Source organism: Callospermophilus lateralis, chromosome 11, assembly GCF_048772815.1.
Source record: "Callospermophilus lateralis isolate mCalLat2 chromosome 11, mCalLat2.hap1, whole genome shotgun sequence".
In the NCBI taxonomy this organism is placed as follows: Eukaryota; Metazoa; Chordata; class Mammalia; order Rodentia; family Sciuridae; genus Callospermophilus; species Callospermophilus lateralis.
Genome location: NC_135315.1, coordinates 17,752,449 through 17,771,847, shown reverse-complemented (window position 1 = coordinate 17,771,847; position 19,399 = coordinate 17,752,449).

Genomic DNA, 19,399 nt, shown 5'->3' with positions numbered 1-19,399 from the left:
CTTGACTTCCCACCCCCTCTTGGGCAGTGCACCCAAGTTGCCTTTCCTCCCTCCTTACCTGGGTTGCAGATTCTAGAAAACTTTGTAAAAAAAAAAAAAATTAATATTTCCAAATGGTTATGCATTTCTGTTATGGTCCGAACAATATTGAAAAATTATTTTCACCATGATTTGAAATTCCTTTTTTATCTTAAATTACCTTCACATCTGTGTGCTTCATATTCTATGTCAGTTCTCTTTCTCCTTTATTTTTCTGTTTGTTTATTTTGCAGTGCTGGGAAAGGAACCTAGGGCCTCGCATGTGGTAGGCAAGTGCTCTATCTGTGAGCCAAACTCCCAGCTACTCTTTCTCATTTATCGATGAACCAATTCCATTTTAAAAGTTGTTATAGCTGGCCACAGTGGTGCATGGCTGAATCCCAGCCACTCAGGAGGCTTAGACAGCAGGATCACAAATTTGAGGTCAGTCTTATCAATTTAACTAGCTTTAAGCAACTTTTTAAGATCCTATAACAAAATAAAACACAAAAAGGGCAGGTGATGTAGCTCAGTGGTAAAGTTGGGTTAAATCCCCAATGCCAAAATAAATAAAGTAAAGTTATTATCAACTGAGTGTGATGGTTCATACCTTTAATCCCAGTTACTCAGGAAACTAAAGCAAGGGGATCACAAATTCCAGGCCATCCTCAGCAATTTAGCGAGACCCTCTTTCAAAATAAAATTTAAAAGAAAGGTTGGAGGTGTGGCTTAGTGGTAGAGCAGCCTAGGTTTATTACCAGTACTGCCAAAAAGTAAAAAATAAATCAAAAAATGTTATTATATCTGCATAGTATGCTTTACTATCTGATAACTCCATTCCCTTTTATTAATCTTTTACTGAAGATTCGTAGATATTCTTAGATTGTTAATTTTTTCCATGCATTTAAAAGTTGTACTTGTCCAGATCTCCACTCAAAGCATGTATTTATAGATCTATATATAAAGATAGATAGACAGACATGCAGTTATAGATATCTTGGAAAGAGGCAGGCAAAATACTCCTTTAGGCTGTATTATATATCTTTCTAAATCTAAATCTATGACACTCTGTTGTATTCCTTTTCATTATAAAATGTACATAACATAATATTGTACCATTTAACCATTTTTAATAATCATCATCTTTATTTTTATAGGTCTGGGAATCAAACCCAGGTCCTCATGCATGCTAGGCAAGTGCCCTACCACTGCACCACATCCCCAGCCCTCATCTTAATCATTTTAAGCATACAGTTCAGACATTAAATACGTGCACATTGTTGTGAAACCATCACCACCCTCCATCTCCAGAACTCTTCATCTTCTCAAACTAAGGCTCTGTACACGTTAAACAATAACTCCCTACTTCCCACCCCCAGTCCCTGGCAACCACCACTTGGCTCTTCTAGAAGACTTTCTACATGACTGCTTCCCTGCTATCTCCTCTTGCAGAACTCCTATGTCTAATAAATCACTACTTCTTTTTTTTTGATACCAGGGACTGAACCCAAGGGGCTTAACCACTGAGTCACATCCCCAGCTTTTTTTATATTTTATTTAGAGATAAGGCCTTGCTAAGTTGCTGAGGCTGGCTTTGAACTCGAAATCCTCCTGCCTCAGCCTCCTGAGCTGCTGGGATTATAGACATGTGCCACCACACCTGGCAATAAATCACTACTTCTCAATCTGACTGCCCATTGGGAAATTTTCCTGCTAGAGTCACGTGGGAAAGTTTTATTTCTTATTTTCAGTACTGGGGGATTGAATCCAGGAGTTCTTAACCACTGAACCATATCCCAGCCCTTTTTTTTTTTTTTTTCCGAGACAGGGTCTTATTAATATTAAGTTGCTTAGGGCTTCCCTGAATTGCTGAGGCTGACTTTGAACTTGTGATCCTCCTCCCTCAGCTTCCCTATTTGCTGAGATTACAGGCATGTACCACTACACCTGGCTCCAGCCCTTTTTATTTTGAGACAGGGTTTCCCTAAATTGCCAAGGATGGCCTTGAACTTGCTATCCTTTCTGCCTGAAGCCTCCTGAGTTGCTGGAATTACAGACATGTGCTACTGCATCCAGCAAATTGGGAGAGTTTTTAAAAAGTTCCAGTGCTTAAGCTGGGCATTGTGGTGCATGCCTCTAATCCCAGTGGATCAGGAGGCTGAGACAGGAGGATTGTGAGTTCAAAGCCAGCTTCAGCAATTTAGTGAGGCTGTGTCTCTAAATAAAATATAAAAAGGGGCTGGAGATTGGCTCAGTGGTAGAGCACCCCTGGATTCAATCCCTGGTACCAAAAAAAAGAAAAAAAGAAAAGAAAAAAGAAATTCTCATTTAATTGTTCTAGGGGATATCCCAGGCCTTGGGTTTGTACTAGGGACTAAATCTAGGGCCTTGCACGTGCTAAGCAAATGCTCTACCACCGACCTACATCCCAAACATTTTTTTAATTTTATTTTGATACAGAGTCTCAAACCTGAAACCACCCTCTTGAATTTGGGGATTATCTTCTTATTTTTTTCTTTTGGTACTAGAAATTGAATTACTCTCTGTGGCCTTTAACTTGTGAGCCTCTTTCCTCAGCTCCTTGGTTGCTGGTTCTACCTGTGAGCCATACCTGGCTTTTTAATGCTTTTAAATGCTAATCCTCATTTATGAAGCACCCTGAAGGGTTCAAGGTGGTTTCATTCAAGTGAATTTCTTTGGGTACAGTGGTCAGATTCCTATTTCACAGATGGGGAGGCTGAGTTTTGGGGAACTGAAATGACTTGTGTGGAGTCACATGATTATTAAGTCATAACACAAGTAATTACAATATCTAACACTTATTAGATGCCAACCAGTGCAAATTTTACACACTTCATCTTATTTATTCCCTATAAGCATTCTGCAGGTTAAAGAAGTTGAAGTAAGTTGCCCAGTGTCATGGGGCTAATAAAAGATCACATCAAGTCTTGAACCTGGGCAGTCTGACTCCAGTGCCCATCTCTTCACCACCCCAATATGGCTCACTACAGTGACTTACGACAGCCTTGGGTCTCCTTTAATATCATCTGCTTTGCACCAGCAAGTCAAGTCCCATTGCTCAGTGTACCTTCCACATCTAGCAGAGGGTCATGCCTATCTCTTTTCTTTCTTTTTTTTCCTCCCTCTCTCTCTTCTTCCCTCTTTCTTTCCTTTCTTCCTTTCTTGTGCTGGGGATCAAACCCCTGGCTTTGTGCATGCTAAACATATATACATATATATATATATGCATATTAATCTATATTACTTGAATATTCAAATATTCGTGTGTGTGTGTCTGTGTGTGTGTGTGTGTGTGTGTAGGCTTATATAGGCACTAGAAATTGAACCCAGTGGAGTGCTACACTGAGCTACATCTCCAGTTCTTTTTATTTTTTTATTTTGAGATAAGGTCTCACTAAATTGCCCAGACTTCAAGCTTTTGATCCTCCTGCCTCAGCCTCCTGAGTTGCTGGGATTATAGGCATGTGCCACCCTTCCTGGGTCAAATATTTGTCATAAACTATTTGACTATAAAACAGACACCCATGTACCCACTTCCTGATAAAAAGCAACATTGCAGTGGTTGTTCCTGAAGCGTTACCCTCCTCCTTCAGTAGCCCCACCCTAGAGGTAACTGGCACAGTAGTGTAATAACAATCACTTCCATGCATTTATAGAAACAGAAAGTTGCTTTTTGGCTGACAGTCAGGGATAGTCTTGTCAAGATATTAGAAAGACAAAGCATAGCAAGAAATGGGGATCAAAGTAAAGGGAGAGCTTGAGTGGAGTCTCTTTTGAAATATGTTATGGTGAGATGTTTCAGATAAGAGAAAGGTATACATAGAACAGTAAAACGAAGAGCCTACTTAGGAACTCAAACATGAAAAATGATTTGACAGGATTTTCTTCCCCAGCTGCATCATTCCAGATGAACCACCCTCCTGAATTTGGGAATTACCTTTTTATTTTTTTCTTTTGGTACTAGAAATTGAATCCAGGGGTGCTTTACCACTGAGTCATGCTGCTAGACTTTTTAAAATTTTGAGCGAGGGTCTCACTAAGTTGCCAATGCTGGCCTCAAACTTGCGATCCTCCTGCCTCAACCTTCTGAGTTACTGGGGTTATAGGCATGTAGCACCCTGCCAGGTGGGGCTTATCATTTTTAGCTGGATTTTGGGGGAGGAGCAGGGATTTGTCAGAGAGGAGATGGCATTACTCACAGAGAGCACAGTAGGACAAAGACCCAGAGAAATGACCTGGGAAGGCAGGTGTTGGGCATGGCTGGGAAGCAAGGTACCTATCGGGGCGGAGCTTTGGGTAAGTTTGGGGAGTATTATGGTTTGAATGTGTCCCCAAAGTTCAAAGGTTGGAAACAACCCCCATGTGACAGTATTGGGAGGTGGGGGCCTAATAAGATGTGATAAGGTCATGGACATTCAAAATGAATGAATTAATCCACTAATCCATCAAATTTGAATGGGGAAAGTTATAAAGGGACTACATCCTTGATTAAAAGGATGAGTTCTGCCCCCTTCCTCTGGTTCGATCCCAGTATCATCTCTTGCCCCTGTGCCTTCTGTTTTCTGACATAGATGACAATAGCATGCAGACCCTCACCAGATGTGGGTCTCTTGATCTGGAATTCCTCAGCCTCCAGAACTGGAAGATAATACATTTCTTTTCCTTTTAGCCTGTGGTATTTTGTTATAGCCATACCAGCTAGACTATGATATGGAGGTAGATAAGCATCCAGTCCACCCTCCTCTGGAGTCTGACTCGTATTTCCCTCCATCATTGACCAAATCCTAATGATTTGTTAGCTTGACTGAGATCCTGAGGGTAGAGAACATTTTAGTCATCTCAATGACTAGCACTAACAGGCTTTTATTAAATATTAGACTGATAAATAAGTGAATGAATGTTTGTTTCATTGATTTCAACCTTCTTGGTGGGGGCTGCTGGTTGCAAGAAGACAGGCTGAACAGCAAGTCTGCATGAGAGTGTTCTCGAGGGGAATCAGACACAATAGCACCTGTGTATTCATCAGTGTTGCCCAGTTAAGATCTTGCCTTGGTACATATCAGGGAGGGAGAGAAATCGGCTGTTCAGACAGATGTGCCACGAGGCAGGGATGCAATGACCAGATGGGCTTCTCAAGGGGCCACTGGTAGCATCATTCACAACTCTTCAAACTATTGGCTCTGATTGGAGTTAAGCAAATAATCAGTCTCCCATAGAAGTAAGACCTCTTTAAAAACACTCCTCAAAGCCCACAGATCCCCTTCAGTGTGCTCATTAGGTGGGAGCTGAGTACACTGCACAGGCCCCTCGTTTGCATTCCTAGAAGCCCCCTCAAGGCTGGACATGCTTCGGTAAGTTCTGAGCTGCAAAAAGTGCTTTTCTCAGAGGCTGCATCCCACAGGGGCCTAATAAACAGATAAAATGCATCTGCAATTAGTGGCATCTATGCTCTCAAAGACTTAATTCTCTAAAGGCTGTTCATTTATTCTCTTGCAGCATTCAAATCTGCACCACAACCTGTTTGGACCAGACCTTGGCTTAGAGAACCCTCACTTCTGTCCAATGGAGAGGACAGTGCAATAATGTAGAAGAGACAAAAGAATCCAGCTGCGTGTATTGTATAGACAAATCTTAAAAGCTTTCAATAAAAAGAGAGTTGTTAAAAGATTTTGAAAGTATTGACTTATAGAAATTTGGGCCACTCGATTCTGAATTTGCAGGGTTCCTATTAATGAAATCATTTTGTTCTGTTTTTGTGCTCTTTAATTCAGTAATTCTGTAATTCTGCTCAGGTACAGAGAGTGCGGAGTCAGGTTGTAACCTTCACTATCCCTTCTCCCCCTATTTGCGGCAGGGTGCCAAGTACCCTGGACTTGGGATTTGTCGTGGGAAGACCGGCATTGAACTCTGGTTCCAATGGTTTACTGGTCCAATGATCAAGTGGTCTTTCATTCACCAAATGTTTGTTGGATGCCAGGCACTGGGTAGGTAGGTGTTAGAAAGACAAAAATAAATAAAACACAATTTCCTCCCTACTCTGTTTTGTTGTCTTTTTTTCCCCTTGTACTGGAGATTGAACTCAAGGACATTTAACCACTGAGCCATATCCCCAGCCCTTTTTATATTTCATTTAGAGACACTGAGTTGTTTAGGAACTTGCTAAATCACTGAGGCTGGCTTTGATTTGCCGAGACTCATAATCCTCCTGTCTCAGTCTCCCAAGCCACTGGGATTACAGGCATGAGCCATCTCACCCGGCTGTTTACTTTGTTTTTTTTTTTTAATATTTATTTTTTAGTTATAGTTGGACACATACCTTTATTTTATTTATTTATATGTAGTGCTGAGGATTGAACCCAGGGCCTTGCACATGCTAGGCGAGTACTTTACCGCTGAGCCACGACTCTAGCCCCTCTTTCTTAACTTTTAAACACTGAGTTCTTTTAATTATGAACTATCTTAATTGAACAAATAAAGAATACTCAGAATAATAGAGTGAACACCCATGAATGAACCATTAGCCTGTGGTGGCACAGGCTTGTAATCTCAGCTACATGGGAGGTTGATACAGGTGTGTATCCCAAGTTCTAAGCCAGCCTGGGCAACTTAACAAGACCCTGTTTCAAAATAAAAAGGGCTGGGGATGTGGCTCAGTTGCAAAGTGTCCCTGGGTTCAATCCCAGTACCAAAATAAAAACAAAAACAAACAAAAATCCCAAACAGCTTAAGAAATAAAGCTAGAAAAACATTTGAAGTCTCCTGGGCATATCTCAGTCTCCTCTCTCCCACTAAAAGAAAACCTATTCTGCATTTGGTATTTATCACCCACCCCCCCAAGCCTTTTCTTTTTAGCTTTCTTTCTCTCTCTTTTAAAGCATCCTTTATGCAAATAATTTAGGGACATGCCATGAGTCACTTTAGTGTTACAGGTGAAAATTCTTTATTAATTTATTTTTTTATGTGATGCTGAGGATCAAACCCAGTACCTCACTCATTTGAGGTAAGTGCTCAACCACTGAGTCACAAACCCAGCCCCTTTTGGTAGGGGGGATTCAACCCAGAGAGCTTTACCCTAGCCCTTGTCATTTTTTTTTTTTATATTTTTATTTATTTATTTTAGTTATCGGTGGACACAACATCTTTGTTTTGTATGTGATGCTGAGGATCGAACCCGGGTCACACGCATGCCAGGCGAGCGCGCTACCCCTTGAGCCACATCCCCAGCCCCACCCTTGTCATTTTTTAAATTTAAATTTTTATCTTTGCTTCCATTCTTTTTCCTTTTTATTGTTTTAATTTTGAGACAGGATTCCTTAAATTGCTGAGGATATTTTGGAACTTGTGTTCCTCCTGCCTTGGCTTCCCAAGTCACTGGAATTGCTGGAGTGTGCCACCTTATCCAGCTACTCTTTTCTTTCTATTACCTAAGTGTGTATGTAATCTTACACAATATGCAGTGCTAGGCTGTTAGGCACTGTTAAAATTTGTCCATGAACTAGGTATGGTGGCATGTGTCTGTAATCCCAGCAATGAGGAGAAAGATTGAGGCAGGAAGATAACAAGTTTGAGACCAGCCTGGGCAATTTAGTGAGACTCTGCCTCAGAATAAAGGACTGGGTGTGTAGCTGCCTAGCAGTGCCTGCCTAGTATGTGCAAGGCCCTGGGTTCAATCCTTAGTATTGAAACAAAAAAAGTAGACTCATATAGATTTATTTATTTATTTATTTTAGTATTAGGGATTTAACACAGGGCTTCACTCATGCTAGACAAGTGCTCTTTAACTGAGCTACATCCCCAGTGCTCCCAGTCCTTTTTATTTATTTATCTATCATCTGTCTATCTATTTTTGGTACTGGCGATTGAACCCAGGTGCTGAAGAACCACTGAGCTACATCCTCAGACCTTTTAAAAAATTTTCAGACTGGGTCTTACTAAGTTACCCAGATGTCTTCCAATTTGCAATCCTCCTGCCTCAGCCTCCCAAGTAGCTAAGGTTCATTTTTTAGGGAGAAAATAAAAGGAGCTAGGGTGTTGCTTAGTGGTAGAGACCCTCTGAGTTCAATCTCCAGTACCAAAAAAATTTTAAAAAAATTAAGTCTAAACACTTTCTATGCATCTCTTATTTTACCCTCTTGAAAGCTCCATGAAAAAGGTGTTGCTCCTTAACACTGTTGTATAGATGAGAAATTGAGGAAGTTGAGGAACTTTTCTTTCCTTCTTCCTTCCTCTTGTTCGTTCCTTCTCCTTTTCCTTCTCCTTTTTTTTTTTTTTTTTCCCTGTTTTTTGGTGTGTGCTGAGGATTGAACCCAGGACCTCTCCGATGTTAAAACATGCTTTCCCACTGAGCTAGACCTCCAACCCCTAAGGAACTCCTGAAAGGCCACATAGTAAGGGCTAGTGCACAGCCCCAAGGTTTACTGTCCCAAGCCAGTCACTATGGTCTGAGGTCCAGCCTGGTAGAATGGGGGTACCATTAGGACAAATTTTTGGAGACTGGTAAGACCTGGTAACTGGGATTTATCAAGTGAGGAGACCTGGAAGAGGAAAGAGGTGAACCCTGATGGGTTGGTTGGGAGAAGTCATAGAGAAGCACTGGATTAAGCTGGCTCTTTGGACAAGTCATCTTAGGGTATGGTACCTGTCTCTGATGGTCCTAATTAGGATTTAAGGTGCTTGCTTGAATTAGGTAAAGCTCCTAACACCTCGCACAGCGCTAAAGTTCAATGAAAAATTGTTGAAGGAGTTAGTGAGCATATTAGTCCTCCTTGGAGCCAGGGTAGGCCAGCAGAGAACTGAAATAAATGGTCACTTCACATCCCAGATAGGAAAGACTCCTCCACGTCCCAGCCCACAGGACTGCAGAAGACCTGTGAGGGCAACTCCTTCCCATATGGAGAAGAAATAATATCACAGGACATTATCAAACCCCTTCCCTAACCCAGCATCCTGCACCCCTTTTCCGAGCTCTACCCTGCATCCAGCAGAAGGAGCTGGAGTTCAGAATCTACAATTCTCAGAGAAAAGGCCCAGGCAGGCGTGGGATGGGCTGAGGAGGTGTGTTTGTTTTGATCACGCTGCTCAGGAAGAGGAGGAGGATGTGGAGGAGGAGGGAGAGAGGGGGTTGGGGTGGAGGAAAGGGAAGGATTAATTTGCTACGGAGACTCTAAGGCCAAGGACTGCAGCTTGTCCCTGAGTACCTCCCCTCCTCCACTTGGCATCATCGGAAGGGTTGCCTTGGGGCATCCGTGGTGGGGCGGGAGTACGGGGAAGCTGAAACCCTGGAAGCGGGAGGCCAGAGTGGGGCAAAGATGAGCGAGGCCATTCACAGTCCCTGGTGGGCTGGGTTCTGGAAGAAAACCCCTGAGCTGACCAGCTCCCAGTGCCAAGCTGAGCCTCAGCCAGGTTCCCCGAGAGCTGGCTCAACAGCGGCACCTGCCGGTCGGGGTCCTCCCTGCGGGGCGGGGCTCCCCCACCGCTCTGGGGTTCCACAGATGAGTCACTCCTGGTCAGGGTCTGCTGTCTCCCCAAAGCTGTCAAATAAAAAAAAGTCTCGGGTTGATGAATGTCCCGAAACAGCGGGCCCTTGCCCTTCCGCTCACCACCTGTGCCCTTAATTCCACCCTGTTCATCCAGGACTCTGACCAACGGAAAGGCCCACCCTGGGCCAGCTCCCTGCCAGAACTAGGGGAAAAGAGCAGAATAGAGATCCCTAACTTTTAGAAGGCGCCTGGTTTGGAAATTTTTGTGGTTGCATTTTAAAAAAAAATTTATTTGGAAATAATTTCAGTCTTACAAAAGAGTTTCAAGAAGATACGAAGATTCTTTATGTGTTTTACCTGGATTCACCAGTTGTTAAAATTTTGTGCACTTTCTCTTCATGTATAAAATATATATTTTTGCCGGGCACTGTGGCACACGCCTGCAATTCCAGCAACTCGGAAGGCTGAGGCAGGAAGATCCCAAGTTCAAAGCCAACCTCAGCAATTTAGCAAGGCACTAAGCAACACAGTGAAACCCTGTCTCTAATAAAATAAAAAATAGAGCTAGGGATGTGACTCAGTAGTTGGGTGCCCCTGAGTTCAATTCCTGGTACACCCCCCCAAAAATATATATAATTTTATATGTATATTAAAATGTATGTGTTGGGTGTAGGCGTGGCTCAGTGATACAGAATGTGATTAGCATGCTTAAGGTCCTGGATTGGATCCCACACAAATACATACATATGTATATATTACTTTCTGAACTGAGAGTAAGTGGAAGCTGTCATGCACCTTGGCCCACAAATACTTCAATGGGCATTTACTTCCTAAATATAGGATATTCTTTTGCATCACCATAGTTGACTTTCTCCTTCAGGAAATTAATTCATTAATTAAGGTCCTGTTTAAATTTTTTTTTTTTTTTTTTTTTTTTTTTTTTTTTTGAGATAGGGTCTGGCTAAATCACCTAGGTTGGCCTCAATCTTGTGATGCTCCTGCTTCAGACTTCTAAGTTGCTGGAATTATAGGTGTGTGCTACTGAGACTAGCAGGAAATTTAACATTGATGACTTTTAATCTACTGTCCACACTCCAGTGTTATCCACTAATTCAATAATGATCCTTTAGAATATTTTCCTTTTAGTGTAGGATACAGACCATGATCAAACACTGCATATGTCTCTTTATGCTTCTTTTTTTTTGGGGTGGTGGGGTACTAGGGATTGAACTCAACCACTGAGCCACATCCCCAGCCCCATTTTGTATTTTATTTAGAGACAGGGTCTCACTGAGTTGCTTAGCACCTCGCCATTGCTGAGGCTGGCTTTGAACCTGAGATCCTCCTGTCTCAGCCTCCTGAGCTGCTGGGATTACAGGCATGTGTCACTTCGCCTGGTCTCTTTATGCTTCCTTAATCTGGAGCAATTCTTATCTTTCATGATACGTTTTCAAAGAGCTCCTCCTCTTTTGCTTTTTTTTTTTTTAATATACCAGAGATTGAACCCAGGGATTGAACTCAGGGGCACTTGACCACTAAGCCACATCCCCAGCCCTATTTTATATTTTATTTAGACACAGGGTCTCACTGAGTTGCTTTGCCCCTTGCTTTTGCTGAGACTGGCTTAGAACTTGGGATCCTCCTGCCCCAGCCTCTCGAGCTGCTGGGATTATAGGCATGCACCACCCTTCGGGCCTGGCCTCAAAATTTTAGTCCTCCCTCCTTAGCCTCTGTTGTCACTGGGATTACAGGCCTGCCCCACCACACCTGGCTCCCCTTTTGCTTTTAATTAAACACTCCTCATTTTGGATTTGTCTGGTGTTTCTTTAATCATAGATTCAGACTATGAACCCCTGATGAGAATACAAATCCTATTCTTGGGATGATTTTTTTCCCCCTTCAGGGGTTCACAAAACTCCTGAGCCTCTGAGGATTAAGCCTCAAATTGTCTGTCAAAAATTAAATTTTCAGGGCTGGGGTGGTAGCTTAGTGATAGAGCACTTGCTTAGCACATGTGAGACACTGGGTTTGATCCTCAGCACCACATAAAAATAAATAAATAAAATAAAGGTGTCCATCTACAACTAAAAAAAAAAAAAGATTTTCAAAACAGGTTAACACCATTAATTCCGTGAGTTTTCTCTCTGCCGATGGCCAACCTAGGCTCTGTCTCTCTTTTCCCCCTTCTTTTCATGCTGAAATCCAGCAGCTGCTCTTGAGAGCACTCTTTTTGAAGGCCTCTAGGGACACCCTAATTCCCAATTCCAGAGTCCTCAACCTCTTGACCTCCTCCAGGATATGGCTAGCTTCCACCTCCCTGAAATCTCTGGAGGCCAAGTTTGGCTTCGCCAGTCTCCGCCCATCGCCTTCATCAACAAATGATGCAGTGAGGAGCTGGCTGCCCTGGGAGACACAGAGGTAGCCAGCTGTGGAGTTGCTCCTGCAGGAGGTGCTTGTCAGGATTTCTTTAGGTCCTGGTCTTTTTTGCGCATTCCCTGAACCCCAGTGAAAACATCCTGTCATTTTCTGTTCTGGTTCACATCCCTGGGGAGAGCTCAGCCTTCTAGTAGCTTCAACATCCGCTCTCTTATTCAACGCCCAGGAGGGCAGCCCTGCATCTCCACCCTCCTGCTTGGACTGACCCCCTGGATGCCCCTCAGAGTCCATGAATCTAAAGTGGAGATGTTTACTTCTCTTCAATCCGTTCTGCCTCCTTTATTCTTGTCCTGTGGTGACCTCACCATCTCTCCAGCACCTGAGCTAGTTTTTACCTTTTCATGAAAGCCAAGTCTTCACCACAGAAGGAAGCTCTCTCCCTTCCTTCCCCTCTGCTTCTTCTTCCTGGTCTGTGGTTAAAAATGAATTCTGCATCTGATCCTCAAGTCTTCCTTCTTCTTCACTGAAGCCACAATCAGATGTGGCTGATCATGTTCCTCCGACCACACCTGACTCTGTCAGCCACCCAGCTCAAGTCTCACATCCCTTAGTATGTCCTCCCAAACCTTGAGAGTTGGGCCTGTGGATCCTTCCAGATCCCTCCTCTCCTCTTGAGCACCATACCCCTTACTCCAATCTTGTGGTATTTCTCTCAACAGATCATTGCTGCATACTGTTTTCTCTGTCTGAAACTGACATTTTCTTTCCTTTATCTACCCTCTGCTGCTACTCCATCAAAAGCTCAAATGTCACTCTCTGTGTAGCCTTCCCAACTTCTCAGGCTATTCTGCTTTTACACCTGGGCAAGAAGGGTCCCACTCTTGGCTCCTCCAGCTGTGTCCCTCCCCTCTGGGTGAGCAGGTCCCTAGGAGCCCTGCCTCCCTTCTAGACCAGCACTGACCAGTAGAATTTTCTTCAATGAGGAAGTGTTTACCAACTGTACTGTGCAATGTGGTAGCCACTAACCACATGTGCCTGTTGAGCACATGAAGTGTGACTTAATGTGATTGAAGAACTGAATTTAAAATTTTTTTTTTCCACCCTGGCACTGGGGATATTGCTAAGTGGTACAGCAATTGCCTAGCATGTACACAGCCCTGAGTTCAAGCTCCAGGATCAAGAAAACACACAAAATTATTTCCTTTTGAGTAGTTAAAATTTCACTAACCAGGTGTGGCTAGTGGCTACCATATTGGATTGCACAGGGCTAGGAGATCTTCTGCCCCTGGGACTTAGCATTCCCTGCCCAGAGGTCCCAAGCTTGCTCAGACCTCATCCCTGCTCTTCTAAGGGCAGAGTACATGGAAGGTGTGCAGAGCCCCCAGCAGAGAAGATGTTAAGGGTGCTGTTGGTGAAATATGGATGGATATGCAGTGGAGGTATCTACATGTGTGGGTGGCGGGAGCCTTCATAATGCAGGACAGAGCTAGGTGTGGGGAGGGAAAGTGGGGGCTCTCTCTAAACAGTCATATTCCAGTGCAGAGCTGTGTTTCTAGAATTTTTATGTGAACTTGGCTTTCCTGTAGAAAGTATATATGCCAGGGTAAGAATGTAGAATTCACTTTATTTATCTGTGTTGGTTTGATTTATAACTTTAAATATTTATTTTTATTTAGGCATGTATTTTTGTAGTGCCAGGAATTGAACTCAGGGGTACTTTACTACTAAGCTATATCCCCAGCCCCTTTTATTTATTATTTTGAGACAGATCTTGCCAAATTACCCAGGCTGACCTTAAACTATGACCCTCCTACCTCAGTCTCCCAAGTAGCTAGGATTACAGACTGGGATTGTGGGCATGCACCACTGCTCCTGGCAACTTTTAAATATTTAGATGGACAGTAAGTGGGTTTCAATTGACTTATTGCCCTAAACTCACACATGCTGGGAGTCCTCTAAGATTAGCATTCCTTCCTCAGTGGTCCCGGGACACACAGACCTTCCTTCAGCACTCCCCCTCTAGGTTGGGAGCTCTTCCTGGGTCTAATTCTTCCACATTCCTCCTGTACTTGTCTCTGATCTGCCATCTTCTTGATTTTGGAAAAGTCACTTCATCTCATTGATCCCCAGTCTTCTCATCTGTGCATAATGGAGCTGTCATAGTCAGTTTTGGATAGCTATAACAGAATACCTGAAACTAGGTAATTTATAAAGAAATGAAATTTATTTCTTATAGTTATGAGAAATGCAAACCTGATGATCTATAGCTGGCGAAGGCCCCCTTTCTGCCTCCTAACAGGGTGGAAAGCATCTTGTGTAGGGGTGTGCCCAAGGGAGGTGAACTCACCTTTTTTTTATCAGGAACTCCCTCCCAGAACACATGAGTCCATTATTGAGTTCTCTGCCCTATCCACCTCTTAAAGGGCCCATTCCTAATGTTGCATTGAGGATTACATTTTCCAACATGGGATCTTTGGGGGACACATTCAAACCAGAACAGGGGCTAATAATACCAACCCAGGCACATTACCATGAGAATCAAACTGAACAAGACACTTCTAGGGACTCAACACCCGGTGTTAAGCAGGTCTGCCATAAGTGTTCCTTCCACCAGCATTCATTAAAAACCTACCCTGCTGGGTGCAATGGCACATGCCTGTAATCCAAGTGAGTTGGGAGGTTGAGGCAGGAGGATCACAAGTTTGAAGCCAGCTTAGGACCCAGTGAGGCCCAAGGTAACTTAGCAAGACCCTGTCTCAAACAAAAACAAAAACAAAAACAACTAGGGCTAGGGATGTGGTTCAACAGTTAAGTGCCCCTGGGTTCAATCCTTGGTACAAGAAAAATAAAATAAAAACACTTACTGCCTACCAGGTGCAAGGGTCTGCTACCCACTATAAGTGACCCCTAGCCATGAGAATGGCCTTGGATGTCTAAGCAGCTTCCTCAGCCCACCCACTCTGCTCAGCCTGGCAGTCCTGGGCTAAATTGGAAATTGACAATCTAAAAAAAGATAATTCCATGCATTTGAAAATGTCAAAATGCACTTCTAAGTAATTCTTGGGTTGAAAAACTCCTAATAAAAATTAGAAAATATCTAGAGCAGAATATTAAAATTACTCTGCATATGAGCTGAGGTTAGTAGTAGAACACCTGCCTAGCATGCAAGAGGCCCTGGGTTCCAGCCCCAGCACCTAAAAAAAAATAAAAAAAAAAGTACTATGCATAAAGTCCTTTGCACCCAGAGCACTAAAAGTGGAAGTGAGGATGATAAAGATGAAGCAATAGTCTGGGAGTGGGGTTATCTGTAGGACAAACTTGCCAGATGACTGAGGCTGAATGAGGAGGGGTAAAGACCAAAGGAAATGCATCTGGGGGTAACAATGATTTGGGGATGGGGGGATCCAAGGATGAAACACAAACAACCCCATTAGTTGGTGGTTTTTCTAATTCCATTTCTCTGATGAGGGCTACTGAGATTGCTAATGGCGATCATTTAAGTCCCCCATTGAAGTGGCAGAGCCAGGATTTAAATCCAGATTGGCCCTCTTGATTTTCATGCTGCCCCTGAAAGTTCAGCAGAGGGAGGCAGGAGAAACTCTTTGGTTAACACCAAATTAACCTTAGATTAAGAGTTTTAGTCTCTGAAATAGTCTACCAGAGGCATGTGGTCACCTTTCTCACTCTGGAGTGTCTGGCTGAGTTGAGGGCTTTGGAGCACAGCTGTCACCTTCATTGATCTATCGATCCATCCAGAGCCCTGCCAAAATGCAGTCCTATATCTTTCATTCAATATTTAGCAAACACTTTTTTTTTTTTTTTTTTATATAGTACTGGAAGCTGAACCCAGGGCCTCCCCTGTAATAGGAAAGTACCCTATCACTGAGTTACATTCCTAGTCCTTTTTCAATTTTATTTATTTATTTTTTAAAGAGAGAGTGAGAGAGGGAGAGAGAGAAAGAGAGAATTTTAATATTTTATTTTTTAGTTTTCGGCGAACACAACATCTTTGTTTGTATGTGGTGCTGAGGATTGAACCCGGGCTGCACGCATGCCAGGCAAGCGCGCTACCACTTGAGCCACATCCCCAGCCCTATGTTTTTTTTTTTTTTTTTTTTAATTATTTTTTTAGTTGTAGTTGGACACAATACCTTTATTTTACTTATTTATTTTTATGTGGGATTGAACCCAGGGCCTCACACGTGATAGGCGAGTGCTCTACAGTTGAGCCACAACCTCAGCCCTTAAATTTTATTTTGAGACACTGTCTCACTAAGTTATTAGGCTATCCCTGCACTTGTGATCCTCCTGCTTCAACCTCCTGAATAGCTTGGATTAAAGGTGTGCACCACACATGTGGCCTTAAGCAAATACTTCTAGAGACTGTCCTAGAGATTCAGGGATGGAAGAGACACAGTTCTTACCTTGGAGAAATCCATAGTCCAAAGAGACAGGTCATGTAACCTGGACTTTCAAAGAGGCCTCACCTGAGATCAAAGGCCTATTATTATCCCATTTGGGAGGATGTGGGTAATCTTGTTCATTGTTGGGGATACAAATTAGTGTAAACTTTTAGATGGCAATTCTGTGACTGCCTATCAAAAATTTAAGAACACTTGATCTTTGATCCAGCAATGTCATATTTATACATTTATCTTATAGATATACACATAAGGTTTTTTTTTTTTTTTTTTAAACCGGGGATTGAACCCAGGGGCACTTAATCACTGAGCCACATCCCCAGCCCTTTTTATATTTTATTTAGAGACAGGGTCTTGCTGTGTTGCTGAGGCTGGTTTTGAACTTGTGATCCTCCTGCCTAAGCCTCCCAAACCTCTGGGATTACAAGAAGGCACCACTGATCCCAGTCAGATATACACATAAGTGCAAACAAATATATATACACCAAAATGTTTCCTGCAGGCAGCACTGTTTCTACCAGCAGGGGAATAGTAAAATAAGTTATGACAGATTCCTGTGATGGAGGACTATGGCAGGTAAGGTATAGTAAGTAAAAATAGCAAGGTGCTGCATGGTGTGAAGTGTGTGCTACTATTTCTGTCAACACCACCCCCTCCCCCAACACACACGTGACTTGTATGTCCCCAAAGTATCTCTGGAAAGATACATCAGCACTGTTACCTTTTTATTTTTTTAAGTAGAGGCACTTATGGAATAATAGTGAAGGGAAGAAGGGAGGTGACTCTCAGGGAAATCTGCTAGTAACCTGAACTTTGAGTGTCCCCAGCGATTGCACAATCCCCCCATCAGGTGTAACAAAATGAAATGTCACCCCTGCCTGATTTCACTCATTGCGGAAAGTCTTGACTGGTTTTGGCTGTCATACCAACTGTTCCCAGAAGGAGGCAGCACAGACCCACCAAAGCATTGGTAGCAAACTTGACCATCAAGCCTCCCCTGTAGGATTTTCTCCTTTGTGGACCATGATTGGAGAGTTACTTTCTGCCCAGCCAAGCACATTTATTTTTTTTAAATTTATTTTTTAGTTTTCGGCGGACACAACATCTTTGTTTTTTGTATGTGGTGCTGAGGATCAAACCCAGTCCGCATGCATGCCAGGCGAGCCCGCTACCGCTTGAGCCACATCCCCAGCCCCAATAAAGAATAGTCTTTTTTTTTTTTTTGGTGGTACTGGGGATTGAACTGAGGGTCTTGTGCATAGGCAGCAAGCACTCTACCAACTGAGCTACATCCCCAGCCCCCAAGCACATTTAATAGGTTAAAGCTGATTATATTTTCTCTTTTATTATTATTATTATTATTATTTGGTAACTCCTGGTTCTGATCAACATGAGAGAGAAAGACTCAGGCTTGCTGGAATGATAATTTTCAGCATAAGTGGTTTTACTTAGTCTAGCCTTATTTTTGCCAGGCTTTGGGTAACAGATGGTAAGTAATGACCTGAGGACCCCAGGGATTGAAGACCTAGACTGGCGGTGGCTGCATTACAGTCTTTCTGGGTTCTCAGCTGTAGGGCACACTCATATCTTCTCTGCCTTCCTCAAAGAGGTAGTTCTTTTTTTAATATTTATTTTTCAATTATAGTTGGACACAATAATTTTATCTATCTATGTATCTATCTATCTATTTATTTATTTCTATGTGATGCTGAGGATCGAACCCAGGGCCTCCCACGTGCTAGGCAAGCGCTCTACCGCTGAGCCTCAAAGAAGTAGTTCTGGGCAAGAGGAAGCATGGGCACCTCAACCCACAGACTGCCTTGAAGTAGTCATTCTCCCAGATTACTGTGGAGTCTGTCCCTTGCTAGGCTGTGAGCGGTAGGGACTCTTCTTTTTGGTCACAGAATCCCAAGGATCCTAAACACAGTACTGGGCTGGGCACAAAGTTGGTACTATGGAAAATTTGTTGATGAACTGAAATGGCCACTGAGGAAATAGGAGCTAAATTCTTTTTTTTTTTTTTTTTAAAGAGAGAGTAGAGAGGGGAAGGAGAGAGAGAATTTTTTTTTAATATTTATTTTTTAGTTATCGGCAGATACAACATCTTTGTTTGTATGTGGTGCTGAGGATCGAACCCGGGCCGCACGCATGCCAGGCAAGTGCGCTACCGCTTGAGCCACATCCCCAGCCCAGGAGCTAAATTCTTAAAAAAAGAAAAAGAAAAAGAGGAAAAAGAGAAGTCCTTAATCTCAAGGGCAAGGCCTCAAGGGTAAGGTTTATCATCTGTTTCAGAATGGAAGAGATGGCAACCGGCAAGCAATGGGTCACCTTCCCAGCAGGCTCAAGGACAATATTGCTGTGACCCACCTTGGGGGTCCCTGGCTAGGACATGACAACTCAACAACCTGGGATGCTGGTCACCTTGGCTGAAGAAAGGCTTAAATTAGGTCAGTGTGGGAGAAGGGATCAGCTCATCCCAGGGTCTTCCTCAAGATTTGATGATTTCCCAGTTCCTGATGAAACTCTTGTCAGTGGTTTGAGGGCAGAAGGAGGAGGAAACTATTAAGGAAGGGATCACATATAGCACTGGCCTTGCCTGGAGAAAGTTCAGGGCTCATTCAGTGGGCACTCCCTCTCCAAAGCCCTGGTCATGTAGGGTGGGGCCAAAGGGGAGCCCCACAAATTAAATGGGAACAGAGAGAAGCAATTGAAAGAGTCTTAGTTTCATGCTGGAGATTGAGCCCCAGTCCTGAGGGTCCACCCCTTCATACTCTCCCATCCTAGATAAGAGGATCAGTGGGGGACCAGGGCAGCAACCCTAAGACAGGGTAGATTTTGGAGGTGGATAGGGAGGAGGCCTGTTTCTGCCCTTACTTTGCTGTGTGTCCTTGGAAGAGTCACTAACCATTCCGAGCTTAGTGTCCCCATCTCTAAAACGAGGACATCAATACATACCTTTGATAGGATGAATGTGAAGAGCTTGGAAGTATTTCTGAAATTAGCAGACATCAGAGATTATTATTCTCAAAGTCCAGAGGCCATCCTAGATTCTTGGTGGTGACAGCGACAAGATATTTCCCCCCT